This window comes from Chanodichthys erythropterus, chromosome 11 (genome assembly GCF_024489055.1).
Source record: "Chanodichthys erythropterus isolate Z2021 chromosome 11, ASM2448905v1, whole genome shotgun sequence".
NCBI lineage: Eukaryota > Metazoa > Chordata > Actinopteri > Cypriniformes > Xenocyprididae > Chanodichthys > Chanodichthys erythropterus.
This window is the reverse complement of record NC_090231.1, coordinates 59,898,153-59,907,279: the sequence shown is the minus strand read 5'-3', so window position 1 is coordinate 59,907,279 and position 9,127 is coordinate 59,898,153.

The window sequence follows — 9,127 nt, the reverse complement described above, 5'->3', positions numbered from 1 at the left end:
CAGCTGCCCTGGGAGCGCGTGAGAAGGGAACCCGCTCGCAGCAGGTTAGACGATCGGTTTCTTTCTAGCCATAACCTGGTAACTCCAGCGAGCCTTCCATTCCTTCCCGATCTGCATTTTGAGATCGAGAAGGCATGGAAGAACCCATTCTCGGCCCGAATTCATCAACATCAGCAAGCTAATTTTGCTGATGTTGAGGGATTGGGCCAGCATGGGTATGTGTCGATGCCACCTACAGGGAGTGCACCAACACTGAAAACTCCGGCCCTGCCATCCAAAGCACTGAAAGTGACGTCACGTTTGAATGGCAGGGCTTAACGTTTGAATGGCAGGGCACAATGGCAGTGCTGCTTGCGTACCAGGCTGATCTGCTTACAGATCTGGATCAGGGCCAGGGTTTGTCCACTGAGGCGGTCACGAAGTTGCGCCGAACCACGGATCTCGGTCTGAGGGCCACCAAGCAAACTGCTGCCTCGATCGGTAGATCTATGGCGGGCATGGTGGCCACATTTAGATCTTGCATCCCGCTCAGATCCAGTTCTGGGCCCAGATAGCCGGGAGGGCCTGGGCCGTCTCGAGCTGAGGCTCAGAGGCAGGCCCAGAAGGTTAGTGTCGCCGCTCGTGCGCCTCCTCCCGGAGTAAGTCACAGAGACGGCGGGATGCAAGGAGGAAGAAGCAGGATCTGAGGGAGGTGATCGAGTGGCGCCGATGATCGATCTCCTCTCTCACGAGGGCCATTTTCTCCCTCGCTCTTCCTTCTTCCTCCGCCTTCCGGTAGCGCTCTTTGACATCTATATGCTACGGGCTTTGACAGTCGGGCTGACGATGTGGGCCTATGATGAATATTTTTCTGACGGCCTTCCATCTGGCTTGATAGTGAAAGTGCTTTTAGGCTTAAAAGAACTTTGGATTTTATCCTTTTCCGTGTGGAAGAAGTAAGGACAAATCTGCGTTCTACGAGCCGCAGGAGGTAAGCCAGGTCCATTTTTATTTCCTAAATGTAGACCTTGCTTTTCCTGTATAGCTTCCCGTGCATATAGTTGTTGTTGTTATTATTATTTTAAGGGGTTATTGGGGGCGAATAACTGAATGCTAGGCTGGATGTTTTACAGGCAGGCCGCTGATGGCCGCTTTGTTATTTTAGCCTCTAAAATATTTTATTATATTTATTTAATATTTATTTTAGCATGGCTTGGTCTCTATAGGCCTTAGCTAACGGCTAGGCTAGAGCTAGGTTAGGTGTTTGTTTGTTTACATCACCCCTGTTAATACTATCCCCTTGCGGTTGTATAGTTCCTAGTTCTGGCCTCCTCCTGAGGGAGTCGGTGGCCGTTTTTGCCCATATTTACCCTTCATATTTTATATGTAGGGGCTTTAGTCAGATAAACAGCTGGGGTTTTAGGCTGTTATTAGCCTTCCTGATGCTGTTTGTCTTAGGCAGTAGGCCCTTATCTCCGAGGAGATAAGTTGTGCGTTACGCTAGGCCCCGCTGCTTAGAACCTCTCATGCTTTATGTTTTTCACGTGAATCAAGTTTGATTTAATGGTGTTTTGGCTTCTTAGCCCCCGTTTTCCTGGGTTCAGTACAAATATCATATTTGTCCTGCGAAAAACATTTATCCGTATGGATGGCATGTATGTTTAAAGCCTTTCATTGCTTTAAGGTTCTTAGACTGTAGCCCTGCATATTCATGTGAGCTTACTTTGTGCTGCCACAGGTTACACCTGTTTCTGTGATAGCAGGCTAGGTTTAGCCTCTGTCTATGAACATGGTGTTTTGTTGTACTCCCCGGTTAGGGTCTGTGTTTCACTGAGTGCATCACCTGTTGGATTGCACGCTCAGGGTGAGTGTAGGGATTCCTATTCTGGTTAGAATAGTTTTTTACCTCGACCTCTCCCAGTCGTTTATAACCGCAGCAGCTGGTTTTCATTGCTGTTAGATTGTTGGCTGTTATTATAGCCTCTCTGTTATGCAGCTTGTTTTTGGAAATACAGCGCTGTTGGTTTACGATTTCTAGTTTGCTCATGCTTTTTTAGCACTGCCTCAGGCTTATGCTCATGTTATCTGTGGCGTTAGGCCTTATAGGCCTTCCTTAGATCATGATAGCATACTTTTACATTGCCTGTTGGAATGTGTACGCTTAGGCTCAGGTTGTGTAGCTAGTTAACCCTTAAGTTACCATTTAGGGTTTGGAACTGGCCCTCCTTTGAGCTTGGGCCCTGTTATGACCACGGGCTGGTGCCACATGGTGCTTAAGGTAGCAGGCCTTACCAGGCCTCATTTGTAGCTTCTGTGTTGGCCCAGCTGGGCTGGTCGTATACAGATTCATGCCATGGTTGAGTCATGTCTCATGACACATGCCGCCATTAGCCATGCCCCTCCCCAAATGTATGAGTAGGCCTTAGGTCAGGCCTTTCGTTGGGTCGTGTGGTGTAGCGTGTACTTCTCCTTCCTATGGGTTTCTCGAGTACTGGCTGTCTGGCTAGCATCTGTCATGTGTTACCCTGTTGTTGCCACGTGTTCATGGAAGTTGTTGACCCCCATTAGGGCCTCCTTTCGGTGTTAAAGTGAGCATGTTGGCACAGCCTATATGTTTTTTTTTTTTGTATGTCTCTTCACCATGGGTGAGTTATGACTGCACTGGCTAACGCCGCATGTTTTATGAAGTCGTAGGCCTTTTTTTTACAGGCCTCCTTTGTTTTCACGCCGGAGTTTGGCTTTGTACTCCTCTCGCTTAGAGAATAAAAGGTGTTTTACTGAGTACATTTCTGAGTGCATTTGTTTCCTTTAGCTCTAGTTGAGCTAAATAGTTACCCTGTCTGTTACTCTGTTCTGCTCCTATAACTTTAGTGGCCGCTAGCTGACGCCGCGTGCGACGGGTAGGCCTTAAGGGCCTCCTGTGGAGCATGCTGGCATTTACCTTTTTCAAGGTTCTCCCTTATAATTTTTTACTGAAGCAGTAAAGGGATTTGTGTCGCTGGCTGGCCGGGGCTCGGGCTGACTAGGACTCCTTTGTAGTCGGTCTGTTTAGCCTGAACCTCGATAACACTGCCACGAGCTGATGCCACGTGTCTGCTGAAGTTATAGGCCCATGGGCCTTCTTCAGTGCGTGATGGTGTACGCTGTACTCCTCTTGCTTAATGAGTAGAAAGGTGCCTTACCGAGTACACTGCTTGTTGGATTGTGTTGGACAGGCTGTTTCGTGGGCACTCACAGCTACTTAATTACTTGGTGGTCATGCTTTCAGCATGCTATGTTTCAGGTGTTTGGCCTTACAGGCCATCCCGGAATATCGCCTCTTGTATTAAGTTTCTGTGGAATGCTTAGTTCATTATTAAGAACTCTGGTTATGTTGTAGGCCCCTGTTTCCGGTCTCCATGACTATGTGCCCACAGTACGGTCTGTCTGTTAGGTTGAGCTTCGTACTTCCCCTTTGGGTTGACTGTGTAATTGTGCTTAGCTCCCTAAGCCGGTCATTGGTTGTAGACTTCTATGAAGTCTCCCGTACTGTCCCTAGGCTGGTTTGTGCTCCCCTGTACCGGGGTTTCTTTAGCGCACAGCCTCCTCAGCACTTTGTCAGTGGCTGAGTAGATCCTAGCATGAGTGGTTGTACTCCCCTCTTACGAGGGTTAATAGCGTTCAGCTGAGTTCCGCTCTCCAGGATGCCCATCTCTGCGTGTGGGTTTGAGTAGCTTACTGCCTTTCTGCAGTCGCTCTTTCCTGCTCTCCTTTTGGAGTTTGTGCTTGGAGATTCTGTATATCAGACGAGGTTGGCCAGGCTAGGTTTGGCTTTGCTAAATTTAGCTAGGCCTCCTTGGTGGCGTCGGGGGATGATTTTGTTCCCCCCTAGTGACTGGCCGAGGTTCCTTTGGACTCTTGGCCACATTCCCTTAGAGGGACCACTTTCTTTAGTTCGTTGGTCCCAGATGCTCGAGCAGCCTTGGCAGGCCCTTTTTTGAAGGGTCTCTTTTTAGGCTCAACTTGGGCTGTTGGCCGTAGGGAATGCTGTCACTGACAGCCTTGGAGAACTGCTCCCGGTTTTTTCCCTGGAACTGCCGGATGTTGGTTCAGACATTTTGGGCATGCAATCTCCTCTAGTATGGTGGCGTGGGTATATCGTTCCCCATAGCGCAATTCAGCACAGAGTTGAAGTTCCCTTTCGAAAGGGAACGTCTCAGGTTACGCATGTAACCATGGTTCCCTGAGAACAGAGAACGAGACTCTGCGCTTTCCTTCCATGCTTCGGGATGCCTGCTAACAGTCCCTCAAAGACGAAAAGATGCTGGCTGTTTCCCCAGGCGCTCCCTTTATACGTCATGGTTCACGCCGTTTGACATGATAGACTGTCGCCGGCCAATGGGATTAGAGTGTTGTGATTTTGGCATTTCGAACACGGGTCACGAGTGACGTTCCCCATAGCGCAATTCAGCGCAGAGTCTCGTTCCCTGTTCTCAGGGAACCATGGTTACATGCGTAACCTGAGACGTTTTCTGTTTCAAAACAGCTGAAATTAGTTCAATCGACTCTGAGTAGGTTGACTCTGAGTTAAGCGCGTGCACCACAACTATGAAAAGCCATCATCAATGGAGCTCCGATATTACGATTCACCATGGCAACAGCACGTGACAAAATTATGTCCGCATACTTCTGAATCAATGCAAGTTTAATTCTTATCACTGTTATAATGTCAAAGGTGAAAACTGGCAGAACGGTGTTATTGAACTAATATGCAACATGCAAACAAGGGAAGAAATAAAATAATTTAAGTGCATTTTTGGGGGGGGGGCAAATTATGTTCTATTTATCATGTAGGCTAAAAGTAGCAGTTCTTTGCAATAAGTGTAAATAGTGATTAGATGCCATTTATTTTTTATACTGGCAGATACATACTATTTGCACCTCAGTATTGTTGTACATTAAAAGGATGCAACAATAACATTTTCTTCATTTTTATTGAAAATAAATGCCTTTCTGATGTGATATGTGATGGGAAAAGGGAGAATAATGAGTTTGGCACAAGGTGGATTTGAACCCAGGCAAATGCAACACAAGTAATCTCATCGTGCTCAACACGTTACTGCCTACTCCACTGACGCCATTCAGCAAACATGTTGATTTTAACCTTGTATGCCTACGGTTAGTAATAGACACTCCAAATAATCTTGTTTTCCGTTTGCATTACAGTTTTTTCCAATTGCTAACACACTAAAATGACATGCACAGCACAATTATTTAAACTGACACACAGAGAGCAAAACTTCTTCTCAAGTCTCCAAAAGTCTAAACACCTTTTCTGTTTTACACACATTTTGCATTTCAAAATAGCACTTTTTAAATTCACTAAATACAGTTCTCTGCATAAGACACAACAATCTGACATAAAGTCACATGTTTGCCATTTCAAAACACTGCCATTCAAAATGACACTACATGAGCTAATTGGCCAATTACATGTGCCACCTGGCCAAACACCTCAGTGGTTAATTGTTAACACTTCAATCAGGATGTAAGCACTATGAAAAGACCACAGGTGAGAACCTTTTTTTTTACAACAACAATGGAAGACATTGCAGAGAGAGGAAGAGGAAGAGGAAGAGGAAGAGGAAGAGGAAGAGGAAGAGGGAGGTTGAGAATAAGAGGGGGAGGAAGAGTGAGAGGTAGGGGTAGAGCAGGTAGAGGAGTTCATGGCCAAAGAAGACAAACACTTTCAAATGAAATCAGAGCAACCTTAGTAGATCATGTCATCAACCATGGGTTGACAATGCGTGAGGCTGGACAGAGAGTGCAGCCAAACTTGAGCCGTTTTACTGTCGCCTCTGTCATCCGGACCTTTAGACTGGAGAACAGGTATGTAACCAAAATTTCATGTAGTACACATGTAGTATACCCCATGTCATAGTGTATCAGTTGGGTGACACCTGTTTACTTAGTGTATGACATCAGCCATTCATGAACTGTACAAGTTTCCTGTACAATGTACTCTACTGTGGGGGAAAATATTTAGGCTGCATTGTCCAAGCCCTATATATATTTTTATTTTATTTTTTCTAAAGGACTGAGAGACGACACCATGGTGGAGGAAGGGGCCAAATGTTCACCGGGGTACAGGAAGCTGCCATTGTAAACTTGGTTTTGGAAAATAATGAAATCCGATTACGAGAAATTCAAAGCCACATCATCCAAGACAACACCTTATTCAACAACATTCAACGAGTTAGTCTGTCCACATTGGCTCGCATTCTCAAGCGAAACCAAATCAGAATGAAACAACTTTATAAGGTGCCGTTTGAGAGAAACTCTCAAAGAAACAAAGAGTTCAGACGAGCATATGTGGATGTAAGTACTATATTGACTGCAGTACACTACACACAACATTGTTTCCCAGTGTACTGGATAACACCATATTGAGTGATTTTTGTTCTTTGTTTTCAGGGAGTACTGGAAATGGATGCTCATGCAATCCCACATGAGTTCATCTTTATAGATGAGGCTGGGTTCAACCTAGCAAAGACCAGAAGAAGAGGGAGAAACCTCATTGGCCACAGAGCCATTATAGATGTTCCTGGCCAACGTGGTGGGAACATCACAATGTGCGCTGCCATCTCCAATATGCATGGTGTCCTCCACCGTCATGCCAAACTTGGACCATACAACACAGCCCATATTCTCACATTTCTGGACAGACTTCACAACATTCTCATACCACCAGAGCGTATGAATGATGCAGACCATCAAAGAAACCGGTACGTTGTAGTATGGGACAACGTGAGCTTTCATCGTGCAGCCCCAGTCCAAAACTGGTTTGCTGACCACCCAACATTTCTCGTGCAATACCTCCCACCATACTCACCATTTCTGAACCCCATAGAAGAATTCTTTTCGGCATGGCGGTGGAAGGTATACGACCGGCAGCCCTTTGTGCGCATGCCTCTTGTGCAGGCCATGGAAGAGGCATGTGATGAGATTGATGTGGGTGCAATTCAGGGATGGATAAGGCACTCAAGGCGCTTCTTCCCTCGATGTCTGGCAAGGGAAGATATTGCCTGTGATGTTGACGAGGCGTTGTGGCCAGACCCGGCTGTGCGGCAAGATGCTGCCTAATTATTTTTCTTGCCTTTTTTTTTGTTTGTTTTTTTTACTGTAATATATTTTTTTTTCAGAAATTTTCTTTTTCAGTTTACTTTTTTTGTAAGAATATTTTTGTTCAGTCCCATGTAAATATATCTGCTGTGCTTATGTTGTACTGACTTGTTTACTGTAGTGAAGGAAAAAAAATAAAAATGTTGCAACAGCATGTGTGTGTATCTGCAAATATTTCTGTGCATGTGAACAATCTGATACATATTTTAGTATTATGGCAAAGCATACTAAAGATGGGGGTGCTTTTCATTATGCCCAACAGTGTGTAGGTGGTTAGGCAAAAATCTGGTAATATGAATGAAGTGTGTGCCATTTCATGCAAAAGTTTGATTTTGATAATGTTATGTGTAGTTTCGGTTGCAGTGCTTCATTTTGCAGGATATATGAGGTATTTTGCAGTTTGGGTGTGTGGTTTTGTGAATTGTGTTAAGTGTTTTGATAAAACCAGACTAGTTTGAAAAATTGTGTGTTAGCAATTGGAAAAAACTGTAAGATTATTTTTATTACCACACTGGCAGATATTGATAATTTTACTTAAGTAAAATGCACTTAATTTAGATCCCCCCAGAAAACTAAATATCTTATATCATTTTTTTATATAAAATCCATCTTGATTTAAGAATTTTTAGATATTTGTACTTATGACAAAAAATACTCAGTAAGAAAAGCATTTTTGCAGCATGAATGAAAGAATTAACTATTTAAACATCGCTTGCACTTTAAAAAAGGGGAGGAGATCAAAGGAAACTCTGGGTTTACCGAAGAAAACCTGCTCCCAACCAGGTTAGGTTCACAGAGTAAGTTACCATGGTAACTGACTCTGAGTAAGAGTTACCTCCCTTTTAGAAACGGGCTTGACATACCCTGCTTTCTCGGGTTTGACATCCCTCACATTCTGAAACAGAAAACCCAGAGTTTCCCTCATTTCAGAGTTAATATACTCAGAGTTTTACCTTAACCTCCTTTCTGAAACGGGCCCCAGTACTGCACATTGATGAAAATATTTATCTCTCACCACATCGTAAAACCATTCAGTGCATCAATGCCTTTCCAAAGGTTACATTTTGCACTGAAAATCAGAACATATTCTAAATAGAATATATTACACAAACAAAAACATCTGTGGAGACAAAACAAAAGCATTATTTTAAATAATAAAAACAATAGAAAAAACACCTGAGCATCATCTCTGGCCTAGCTGGATCTGGCCATAGTGCTTCATCCACATCTCAGGCGATGTCTTTTCACGCAAGACAGTGAGGGAAGAATCTTCTTGGAAGGTGAATCCATCCTTGCACAGATCCTGCATCAGTTCGGTCAGGTCTTCTCCATGGCTTGAATGAGGCACATCCTGACACAGGGCTGGAGACTGTAAACCTTCCATGCCAAAAAAAAAAAAAAAAAAAAAGAAAAAACCCCTCCTCAATGGGTTTAAGGAAGGGACCGTATGGTGGAAGGTATTGGAGTGAAAATTGTGGATGCTAATGAAACCAGTTTTGGACCAGAGCAGATAGGTGGACATTTACATTGTCCCATATGACAGTGTATCTCATCTGCTCTGCATCCATTTGGTCTTCTGCTGTGACGATTTTGTGCAGTCTGTGTAAAATGTGAATATGTGGCCGTGTTGTAAGAGTCTAAGTTGGCATGCTGGTACAGGACCACATTCTGCGTGATTGCAACATGTTAACACCAAGTTGGCCCAGGACATTCAAGATGATGTTTCTCCCTCTCCCTCTTACTGCAGCATTGCCTTTCATTTTGTTGAAGACTCATAAACTCACATTTTGCCTTTTTATAGTACTATAGCACCTGATTGTTGAGTTTACAGTGAAGCACCTGAGTGTCTGCACACCTGACGGCTGTGTTTGATCAATTGGTTTATAGGGGTGGTATTTTGGAAAGCAGTGTCTTGAAATGGCAAAGAAGTGACATTATGTTAGATTTCAGTGTCTAATGTAGAGAAGTGTGTGTAGTGTTGTGCAAA